The sequence below is a fragment of the Buteo buteo genome, chromosome 11, assembly GCF_964188355.1.
Source record: "Buteo buteo chromosome 11, bButBut1.hap1.1, whole genome shotgun sequence".
Classification (NCBI taxonomy): domain Eukaryota; kingdom Metazoa; phylum Chordata; class Aves; order Accipitriformes; family Accipitridae; genus Buteo; species Buteo buteo.
The window spans coordinates 26,489,734-26,501,189 of NC_134181.1; positions in this window are offsets into that span (position 1 = coordinate 26,489,734).

An 11,456-nucleotide genomic window follows, 5' to 3' on the forward strand; every position below is an offset into this window, starting at 1 on the left:
AAAAAAATTACGATATTGCCCCTCCTGCTCTGGCACACACACACGCAGAATAATCCTGGTTCTCCATGGCAACCTGCTCCATGGCTATCCCTCGCACCGGAGGAGGGAGGCAGCTTGCCTTCGCCCCGGCCTCGTCACCGGCTTGTCCTGGTGCTGGCAAAAGCCTCGGCCGAGATGGGCAGTGGGACCAGGCAGGCCCCCTCTCCCTCCCTTCTTCTCCAAAAATAAGTGGTTATCTTGAGCAGAGAGTGTCAAGAAGGTGCACAGCTCTGTGGCAAAGCTCTCCCTCCAGAAACCCACCCAGCCCTGCTGATGCTCCTGGAGTTGGATGGGTTTAAGATTAAAAGGAGCTATTTTTCATTAAAAAAAAAAAAAAAAAAAGCTGGGGTGACTTGGTGGGGTTTGTTGTTCAAAGCTAAAACAGAGGGGAAGAAGGGAGAAAATTCTCCAGAGAATGGGGTTTGTCTGCAAAATCACGAGGTGGGTCAGTGGCCCTGGGTCACCCATTCTCCGTGGTACCCATCCAGCCCAGTGAAGCATCCCAAACCCCCAAACCTCCCCACACCCAGAGCGGTCAAACCTTGCACCTCCCGGCCAAGCCCGAGCAGATAGAAAAGTCCTCTGGATACCAACAGTGCCTTGCAGGATTAATCAAAAGTTCCTGAGTTAATTACGTGCCTAATTCCCTTGAACAATAAAGAAAGTTATATTCCTAATTCCCCACGGCTTTTCCATTGGTTCCATATGTGGCTGCGGAGGCTGGTGCACTTCCAGCGCTATTCAAAGGCATGATTCCTCTCTCGAAACAGGGGGCACAGAGGCACATTCAAAGCAAACACTAGAAAATTTAGGTTTTGGAGGTTTTTTTTCTCCTGCTCAGCCCCAAGCCCCTACAACTTGCCACTGCAGGATGTCCTCACTCCCAGCACCATTGAGGAGCGGATGACAAGAACATCCAAGTTTAGTGACATTTTACAAGGATCAGGGAGGGGATATAAACTCTCCAGCTCAGGGACAGAAAGCCGAGAAACTCTCTCGGAATACATTATCCCATAATTGTAGGGTTTCAAGCACTTTCCTCCCAAGCAGCTGGTGCCTGCTGATGCCAGAGAAAGGTTATTTGGCCCAGATGCATTCCTGCCTGGTTCAGCCCGGGAATCCCTAAAACCATCCACTCCTATGAAACACCGCAAAAGCTGAATATTTCACTCTTATCTAAAATAGTAGGTATTTACTAAAAGCCAGAGGGGGAGGAACAGATGAAACAAAGCGGGCTCCTTAGGGAGAATTCTTCCTCCTTTCCAGAGGGGACCCAGTGCCTCTGAAAGGGCAACCAGGATCTGGGGGACCTCCTTTCCCCTACCCGTAGCTCACATACTGATCCAGGAGATGTTTTTTCCCCCCTGGCTCTAAAGGGATGAGTTTTGAGCTTCCAGCAAGCAGGAACATGTTAAGGTCAAATTAAACCTGGTTTACCTACATCGACCGAAGCAATGCAAGGCCACAGGATGAGGCAGCAGTCCCCCCCCTACACGCGGGGCTCAGGGCCAAGCCATCCCACCACACCAATGGATAGCCAGTCTTTTTCACTCCCAACACTTATTAATCAGCTTTTTCCGCACACACCCGCCCCCGCCAAGAGCCTGCATTTTCTCCCTATCCCAGAGCAAGCTCCACCTTGTGCCCTCCACCTGCCTGCAAAAATTCATTGCACGAGACCAAGCGGTTAAACCCAACAGACGCACCCAAGGCAGATACTTCCTCCTCCTGCACCAGCATCCTGGCACTACTCCCTTTGTCCCTGCTCCAGCAATACTAAAAACCCTGAAAGTGGAATTAAAATGATTTTTACACCTAGCCTGGGTTGTCAAAGCTGGAGCTCAGGCCACGGCCGTCACCACTGGGTGAGGATTACACAGCTTAGCTTTACAGTTACAGATGCTGGGTCCAAGTCCGGCCTCAGCTGTAGCAGGATAAATCCTGGAGTTATACGGCAGCACGAGACTGTGATCCACTGATATCCAGAGATGGATTCAGCCAGGAGCACCGATCCAAGACCTCCCCGTTAGCCTCACAGGCTTCAGTACATAAGGATACCCCCGCCCCAGCCCCAGGATTCCTGGGGTCCCTCACCATGCCTGGCACGGGGCTCCTGAACCAAGACTTCCCAGCTCTTCCTCTGCAAAACTAACCACTGCCACTGCAGTTTTGCAGGTGGCCAGATCCTGCCTGCTCCAAAGCCCGTCGGCTCTCACCCTTTCCCCCTGCATTTTACAGCGGTGGGGAAACGCAGCGAGCAGGGAGGTGTCGAGACTCACGCGCACACGTCCCTTTCTATCTCTGTCCCTGCAAACCCCGCAGGGCAAGCCACGGTGCGGCCCCGGGACTATTTTTAGGGACACCCCCCCCCCCCCCCCGCTGGCAATGCTGTCACAGGAGCCTGGGCTAGCAAAACCTCCCGCAGCGGCGGTGGGTGACGGGGAAAGGCAAAGCTGCCAGCGCGGGCGACGAATGCCGCAGCTCCGCTTTCACATCCAATCACCCCGGCTGCATCTGAGCGACCTGCCCGCTGGCAAGCCGTCTCCTCCGAGCAGCCTGAAGACCACAAAGCTCATCATTTTCCTTCCAGCTGTCCCCCCACCCCCACCCCCAGGGCATCGCCACCCACTTTCCCCGGGCAGGGTGCAGGAGAGCCGTCCGGTTCCATTTGCTGGACACCCAGCACGTTTGCACCCTGGGATGGGGGGGGGATTTGAGAAATCCACTCTCCCTTTTGCTCCTGCCATACAGAGACTGGCACTGGACACCCCAAAGACATCGCATCGCGAGGCCTTGCAAAGCGCCTCGCAAAGCGCCGTGCATCATCAGCCAGACCCACATCTGCAAAGCCACAGCGGGGACGGGGACCTCCGGTCCGTTCGCCGAAACAGGGGGTCCTGGGGCCCAGAGCTCAGACGGTTAATTCAGAGCATTGCCCCAGCCTCCGTTCCCACACACCCGCCACTTGCTGAAATTAAAGCAGGGCCTGATCTGATTCCTATGGCGGCTTAGCGCGCCCACTCAGCCGGTTTATCATAATCCCGACATAAAAATCGTTCCCTTGAAAACGCTCAGGGGTTTTGAAGCCCTGATTGTTTGAAGAGGAAAGACTCTGCTCTCGGCACAAAGACATGCTCCCCTCTCAGCCCTGGTCCAGTGGCTGGAGGCTTCAATAAGCATTTTTTACCCCTTTAGGTACTGATGGGAGGAAGCCTTACGCTTTCTCTTGGCCCAGAGCTCACCCCCAAACCCAGCCTGACAAGGTGTCCCGGACCACATGTCGCACGGACCCGACACCCCAAAAAGCAGCAGAGCTTCAAGGACAGCTGCTGGGAGCGAGCCGCCGCCGCCGCCTGCCTCAAGAGCATCTTTAAAAATTATCCCTTCTCCCACGCAAATCTGGCTGTGATCACTCAGAGGGAGGAAATATATCTATATATTTCAATAATATATAGATATACACACATATATATCTATCTCATATCTATATGATTTCTTTGTGGTTGCGCTGCAGTGCCATTCCACACCTGCCCAACCCACAGCACGCGGGAGCGTGCAGGAGCGCGCGGGGCCCACGGAACCACAGTAGGAGGGAGAAGTTGGGCAGGAAAAGGGGCAATTCATGCTCCGTGGGGGCCACAAAAGAGTTTGAGCCATCAGGGCCTCCTTTTGTTTTCAGTTTAAAATTGTAAAAGGCCAGCAGAAAATCCTGATTTAAAAAAAAAATTGTAACTATTTTTCACAGTTTGAGGCTGAGAATTTGCTAATATTATTTATAAAAAATAGAAGTGTTTTATCCTTCACAAAGAAAAAGTTAATACCTACTGGCAGCATTGACCAGCTCGAGTATTTCTGCATGTTTGGCTGTCCCCTGACCCGCTGTGCCAGCTGCAGCGCAGTGCTTGTATGATGAGAGTGGTGTGAAGGGGCTTTGGACTCAACAATAAACTGATCTGCTGCACTTCTGCATCCTTGGCACAAGCATTAAAGACGGGAGCTAAAGGCAACTCAGTTGCAAGCTCTTTCCTTGATGAAAGTGATATATTGAATGAAATTAATAATTTTCAATAATTATATTTGTATAGGCTAGTTCTTCTCAATGACTCACCGAACCATAGAAAAAATTAGTATTACATTTGCTCCTTTTTTTTTTTCTCCAAACACACTGCTTCTAAGCATGAAAAAGAATGTGGAGAGCTAATCTCTCAACACAGAACATGCAAGCATATCTCCTATTAACGTCTCCAGCAGTTATGTGGTCATAAGAGAGAACAGAGTAGACAGTGCTGAGTGTTAACCAGTCAAATCACAGTGTCCAAGCAAGCTTAAACGGCCACATGTAAGCTGCAATTTGGATCAACGTCATGCCAACACACCGGGCTTTCTTATTGCTAGTGTACTCCGGTAGCAAATCAGGGAGAAAAGGGAGAAAAAAAATAAAAATAAATCAGCTGTTTGCAAGACTATTCCAGTTCATGTTCCCAAAGGCCTTCGATAGAGCCAAGCGCTCAGCCACGCAGCCAGTCCCACTGCTGGGAATGGTCACCCACCACAACAAAAATCCAAATTAAAAAGAAATCTCCACCCGCACGGAGAGCGACCTGGTCCGACGGCAACCCCGGACCCTGGGGGAGCTGCGGCAAAGCTCATGGCACCAAAAGCCCCAGGGAACCCACCCAATGGTCTGCACCCACTGAAGAGCAGCGAGTGGGGTGAAACTGGTTCCCGCTCGCCCTGCCAGTCTGGGAGCACAAAGGGATGGGTAAAGACCTGGAGATGCTTTAGCCTCACAGTGTCACCACGTCCCCGAGCAGAAGCAGGGGTTCACGACCATTTTAAAGGGCACATTTTGCAGCAGAAAATGAGGTGCACAAGCTCCGGAGAGCCAGGTCGGGCACGATGGGCTTTAAACCCATCCCCTCCACCACCAACCAGCATGGGCACCTCCTGCCCCTGGATCCGGCCCACCACGCACAGGCTCCCTACGCTCCGGGTTGCTAAATTCCCCGCTGAGTTTCGCCCTCGTCCCAGTTCACATCCTCCCATTCCTTCTCGTGCCTTTGTTATACCCAAGCAAGTGACACCATCAAACATCAGCCTATGGCAGTGCCGCCTTGGCCCCGCACCGACCATGATTGGTCACCTAGGAACACCAAAAGATGATCACATAGCATCGCTTCCAACCCCTGATTGGACAAAAGGCGCTTCCCCCTCCCCCCCCGAACGAAAATACCGGCCAATGGTGGATGGCACATGGCAGCTCACCAAGGAATAAAAGTCCCTCGTCCCCCGCGTGAGCCACTGCACCCCTTTGCACGAGGACTCACGGGCCACCGCTCAACGTCGGTGTCCACCCGCAGACATCCCAGTCCACAAGCCGGGCGGGCGCCACTGCGACCATTCTCCTCCTGGCTCAGTCTGCCTCAAAGGGATGAAGGAGGAGAGCTCTGTGCAGTGACATCCTGCTGCCACCAAAGCTAAGGGTGTCCAACGTCATCCTATAAGGTGCTCGGGGTGCGAGCATCCGTGGAGGATGCTCTCTCCCCTTCCATGGAGGATGGTCTCTCCCCTTCCATGGACCGAGGGTCGGATTTTTTCCGGAGCTGGTTCTCTGTTGCCCTGTCCTCTGCAATGTCCCCCTCCTGCTGGGGACAAGCCACTAGGCCAGGAGAGTGGCACGTTGCCCTCACTCAAGGGAGGAGCAGCAGCAAAGGCAACAGAGAACAGGGAATACAATAAGAGCTTGTAAAAACTTCCCTACGCCCCTGCCACCGCCAGTGTGGGCTGCAGGAACAGTGCCAGGAACAATAGCAACACCTAAATGAACCTTGAAGGGAAGACAGAAAGGAGGTTTTCCTTACGCTTTCCCCAAGCAGATCATTATAGGGAGTTAACACATGCACTAAATTATTCTGAATTACAGGGCCATGGGTGGGTGGGTGGGGGAAATATCTTGTTTATTAATTTAAAGTAATCATATGAGCAGGACAAATCTTTCACATTACACCCAGAACTACAGCCTTTCCCCAGACAAGGTACCAGGGACAGTTTCTTCTGCTCCCCCCCCTCTTTTTTTTTTTGTTTTTTTGTTGTTTTTTTTTTTTTTAAATCCCGATGAGCACATGAGCGAAACGAGCGGGTCCAGCACGGGTCAAAAGTCAGTTCTTTCTCTAAGTCTCTTCCAAAAGGGTTTTCATAAAGTTGCAATGCTATAATTGCCCCTTTGCAAAATAAGTTCAGGTGCTGTCACCCGTATTTGTTCTTTATTATTATGAAGTCTTTTTTTTTTTCCTTGAAATCACCATTCTGAGGTTATATATAATGTATATCTTAATACATCACAAGATCTTTGTGTTCTTCTAAGCAACATCAAGACACCTTTCCAAATAGGTTGCTGTATTTTTGCAGGGGGCATCTAAGGCAACCAGTCTGACCATTAAAAGTGAGTGGGAAGCACCCAGTTCACCTCTTTGACTCCAAATTCCCTTCTACAGTAGAGAAGGTAAAAAAAAAAATAATCTCAGTTTCCGTAAAGAAGAGGTCGACATATAATCCAGTGAAGGGGGTAAGGACCAGCATGAATTTGCAGAGAGGACAAATTATACAAAATCAAGTTCCCCAATTAGTCTCACGCAGTTTCATACACAAGTTAGATTTTTTTTTTTTTAAATCCCCACTCTTGGAATATTGAGTCCATTCAAAGAAATGTTCATAGACAAAGGTTTAAAAGAAGAAAGAAAGCGTTTGGATAGAGGTACTAGGGAAGAAAAACAAAGAAAACTGCAAGAAACCATTTTCCAAATCACCATACCCTTCTTTCTAATCCTGATATCAAGTTATATCTGTCAAGGAAGAAAATTAAACATATTACAGATAGGGAATGGGAGGGGGGGGAAAAAAAAAAAAGAATCCAGCGCTCATATGTGCAAAACAACCATTAATAAACATTGCTCTGTTGCTGCTTTATTAAACAGATAATCCAACACAGTAATCTGTATTGATTTATGGATTCTCTTATGCTATACGACTGGTTACGCAATGAAAGTTCATCCTTGATCTGTAGTCTGTGTCCTGGACTTAACTAATTCATAATCTGATTGGAAGTTTTACTTTGTTAATTCAATTACAGTTAACAGCCGAGGAGAGAGCGGCAACATCCTTGTCTTTCTCAAGACAGACGTTTTCTTCACATGCACAGAATCAGTAAACTCTTTCTTAAAATCATAGGAGGCAAATAGGTTCTTTTAAAAAAAAAAAAAAATCCTACCTCGGGTTTTAATTCCAGTCTCAAAAAGTTGTCTTTTTTCCCCAGTTTTTTTTTTTCCGCCTCTCATTTCTTTTCTCTTCCTTTTTTTCCATTTCATTTTTTCTTTTCCTCCTCTTCCTTTTGATGAATTTCCTTTCTTCTCCACATCCTCCTCAGGCGTGTAATGGGGTTATTTTTACTTTCGGTTATCTAGCTTTATGAAGAATTGACACCACTCATACAGCTAGATAACCAAAGATAACAACCAACCCCTGAAGTCTACAGCATTAGCAGGAAAAAGACAACCTCTTCTTCTCCAGGGGCTTCGGGGCACATGGCTTTTAAGGAATGAAGGAGGGAGGAAAACGAATAAAAAGAGATGCAAATATTAGCAGCGAGATCCATAATATCAGCACACAGCTACACCAGTGGCCCTGTTCCTGCAACCCAGTGAGCCCAGGGCAAAGCTTTCCTGAGCATCAGTGGGACAGGCAGGATCAGGCCCCTCGAAAATAGAATTTTGAGCAGAATTACAGGATAACCACACAGGAGCAGCCTATTTTCTGCCACGGTTAAATTTGTTTCATTTGCAAACCAAATGATATTCTGCAGGTGCTGAGAATTAAGCCCGCATTATTTTTAATAACTATCAAATTAATGCATTCAAACTGGTAATAATCAAAGCAAATATAATTTGCGCCCGCAACTTAAAATATGCATAAAACACCAAAAGGACATTTCCCCACCCATAAATGCATTTAACGCTCGCTAAACAAAATGACTGCGAAAAACCTGCCGGTTAAAATAAATAATAACTTGTGATGCTTTGGATTCAGCCAAGATCTGGGGGAACAGAAGCGATGAATAAACACAGAAAACACAGAGGAAATGATGAAAGGGAGGGAAGGGAGGAAAGAAGGGAGGGAACGACCCCTGCTCGGGGCTCAGGACCCCCGGCCCTGCGCGCAGGGACCGCGCACCTCGGGCAGGGACCCGCATCCCTCCCTTCCTTTGGGGGGGGACGACACACGACCCCCGCATCTTTCCTCCGGTGGGGACCCGCACCCCTCGCTTTCCTTCCCCCGTATCCCTCGCCTTCCTTTCCCCGCATCCCTCCGTTCTTTCTTCTTTCGCGGGGAACCCGCATCCCTCCGTCCTTCCTTCGGAGGCTCCGCATCCCTCCGTCCTTCCGTCCTTCCTTCCTTCCCCCGGGAGGGGGGCAAACCTGCATCCCTCTCCTTACCCGGGGTGACCTGCCTCCCCCGACCCTTCCTTCCTCCAGGGAGGAACCTGCATCATCCCCCCCCCTCCCCTTCAGGGTACCCCGCATCCCTCCATCCTTCAGGGGAGGAACCCGCAGCCCTCTCCTTCCTCCGGGAGCCCCGCAGCCCCCCCTCCCGCATCCCTCCCCAAGGGATCAGCACCGCTCCAACCCTCCTTCACCTGCATCCCCCCCCCCCTTTCTCCGGGGGAGCCTCAGACCCCCGCTACCTCCGAACCTCCCCCCCCCCACACACACACACCGCCTCTCTCCCGCGGAGCGCCGCGCAGGCAGCGCGGAGCCGGGGCCCGCCCGATGGCACGGCACGGCACGGCACGGCACGGCACGGCACGGCACGGCACGGCACGGCACGGCACGGCACGGCACGGCACGGCTCCTACCTGCTGCCCGCCGCTGCCCGCCGCTGCCCGCCGCTGCCCGCAGCCTCTGCGCCGGGGGGAGCGGCGCGCGGCACTTTTCATTCATGCTTTCACACTCCCGGCCCTCGGCGCCGGCTCTCATTGGCTCGGCTCCGCCTGACGTCACCTGCCCTGACTCCCACCCCTCTGCAGCGCCTATCGGTTCATCAATGGGCGGGGGAGGGGCCGGGAGAGGCGCGCACACGCGCGTCGCCGCCGCCCATCACCCCCATCCCCGTCACCCCCATAGTCGTCCCCATCATCACCCCCCCCCCCCACCACCGCCACCCGTCACCCCCGTCTGCACCAGCACCACCACCGGCACCGTCATTACGACCACCGCCCTCGGTACCACCGCCATCACCCTCGGCACCAGCACCGCCGCCTTCAGCACCACCATCATCCTCATCGCCATCAGCACCACCATCACCCTCAGCACCACCACCCTCAGTACCACCATCATCCTCGTCACCACCACCGGCCTCATCGTCACCACCATCCTCATCACCACCACCATCACCACCACCCTGATCATCACCACCATCCTCATCACCACCACCACCCTCAGCACCACCATCATCCTCAGCACCAGCACCATCGCCACCACCACCATCGCCACCACCCTCGGCGCCACCGGCCGTCACCCATCGCCGTCACCAAGTACCGCCACCACCACCTGCCACCACCATCACCGTCACCACCCTCCTCCACCTCTCTGGCCTCCCAGAGGACTCAGCCCCTCCTGGCCCCCCTCTCTCACCAAAGGGAAGCCCCCGCCTGCAGCCCATCGCTGCCGGTGCCCAACCAGCACTCTGTGCCGATGCTGGGGCCTGGCCACACCATGCAGACCCCGGACGGAAATCAAATGCTATTTTATTTCTGTAGTTTTAACCCCACAAGCTGTCTATTAATTACTCTTTTATTTTCCCTGTTATAATACCGATAGCATCAAAACTAATAACATGATTTTTCCTCAAACAAGAACGGGTTTGGGTTGGGGTTTTTGGGTTTTTTTTCCTTTTCTCTTAAAATTCCTCTTTGCCTTGGAAATTTTTTTTCCTAGTGTAAAGCCAGAGAGCTTTGGGGCTGTGGGTTTGGGGCAGGAGGTTATTCATGAGTTTTGCCTCCTTCCTGGAGTCAGATGCTCCCGCTGCCACCACCAGCACAGCCAGTGGCACATCGTTCCCATGGAGGGCCCATCGTCCCAGTTGCCCCCACTGGGAAAATGGGATCCCACTGGTCTGGCTCCCGTCAGGCCCAGTACTTACAGCCTCGGCTGGGAGTGGGGGAAAAAGGGGACAGGTGACGTTAGGGACACAACACTGACAGGGTGAGCAGGGAGGGTCCTGGGGGGGCACCCAGACAACAGGGACTACCTCAGCCCTGGGGGTCCCCAAACCTGCCCGGAGGGGTCCCAGCAGCTCGGTGTTATGGACAATGCCAACTGTCCTGGCTCCGCTGCCCCCAAGGATTGGGCTTTGCCCCCCAGGACTCTCGCTTCTCACTGGCAGCCCCCCACCCCGTGGCCTCCTACCTGGCTTTTCTGTGAGGCCTCGTCTGCACGAAGGGGTTTGGGGGGGACGGGAAGGGGGGGACTGCTCTTTTTCTTTTTTCCAGCCCCCCACGTTCAATTCCAGCCCTGGTTGGGGGAAAAATCGCAGATTTCAGGAACACCTTGCTGGCTGCTCGCAGGAGGGGGGAGGCTGCAGCACCCATCGGGGGCTCCCCGGGGGGCACCCAGGGACACCCCCCACCTACAGCCCCCTCCCCCAATTTGCAATCTCCAAGTTGCTGCAGCTCTTTTAGGCGAACGACCCTTTCCCACCCCTTCCCGGAGTCGGTCGCTCCCCGGGGCTGTCGCCCCCCACCCGTCATTCCCCCCACCTGCCCCATGATTTCACCCTCCGCGTTTCCCCATGACCCACCTGAGTTCCCCCGTGGGCAGGGGCGGGGGGGGCGGGGGGGAGTGAAGCAGCGACCCGAGCCGCGGGGCTGTCCTGGAAGAGAAGAATTGGGAGGGGGGGGGGAACACGGGGACACGGTGGGGGGACACGGTTAAAGAGCCGGCAGCGCGGGGGTGGGTGCCCACGCAGCCCCCACCCGTGGCCGTCCTGGCGGGCCCGGCTTGAACCATTCCCCACCCTCGTTGAGAGGAGATTTGGGGCGGGGGGGGGGGGTAGGACCCGCACGCCTTCCCTTCTTTTCATTCTCCTTTTTATTAAATTCACGTAAAAAAAAAAAAATCTAACTTATATTTTAGGGTCCTCCAGAAATTATAGTTATTTTTTTAACCCGCCAAAAGAGGAAACATGACGAATATCGCTATTTATCCCGAGACACGCTGCAAAGACACGGATTCAGCTTTCAAACTTATATTCTCCCTGGGATTATCCCAGTGACGGTGCATTTTATATATATATATATATATATATATATATATATATATATTAACATCGCGTTAGACACGTCCCGATCCGGGAGGATTTAGGGA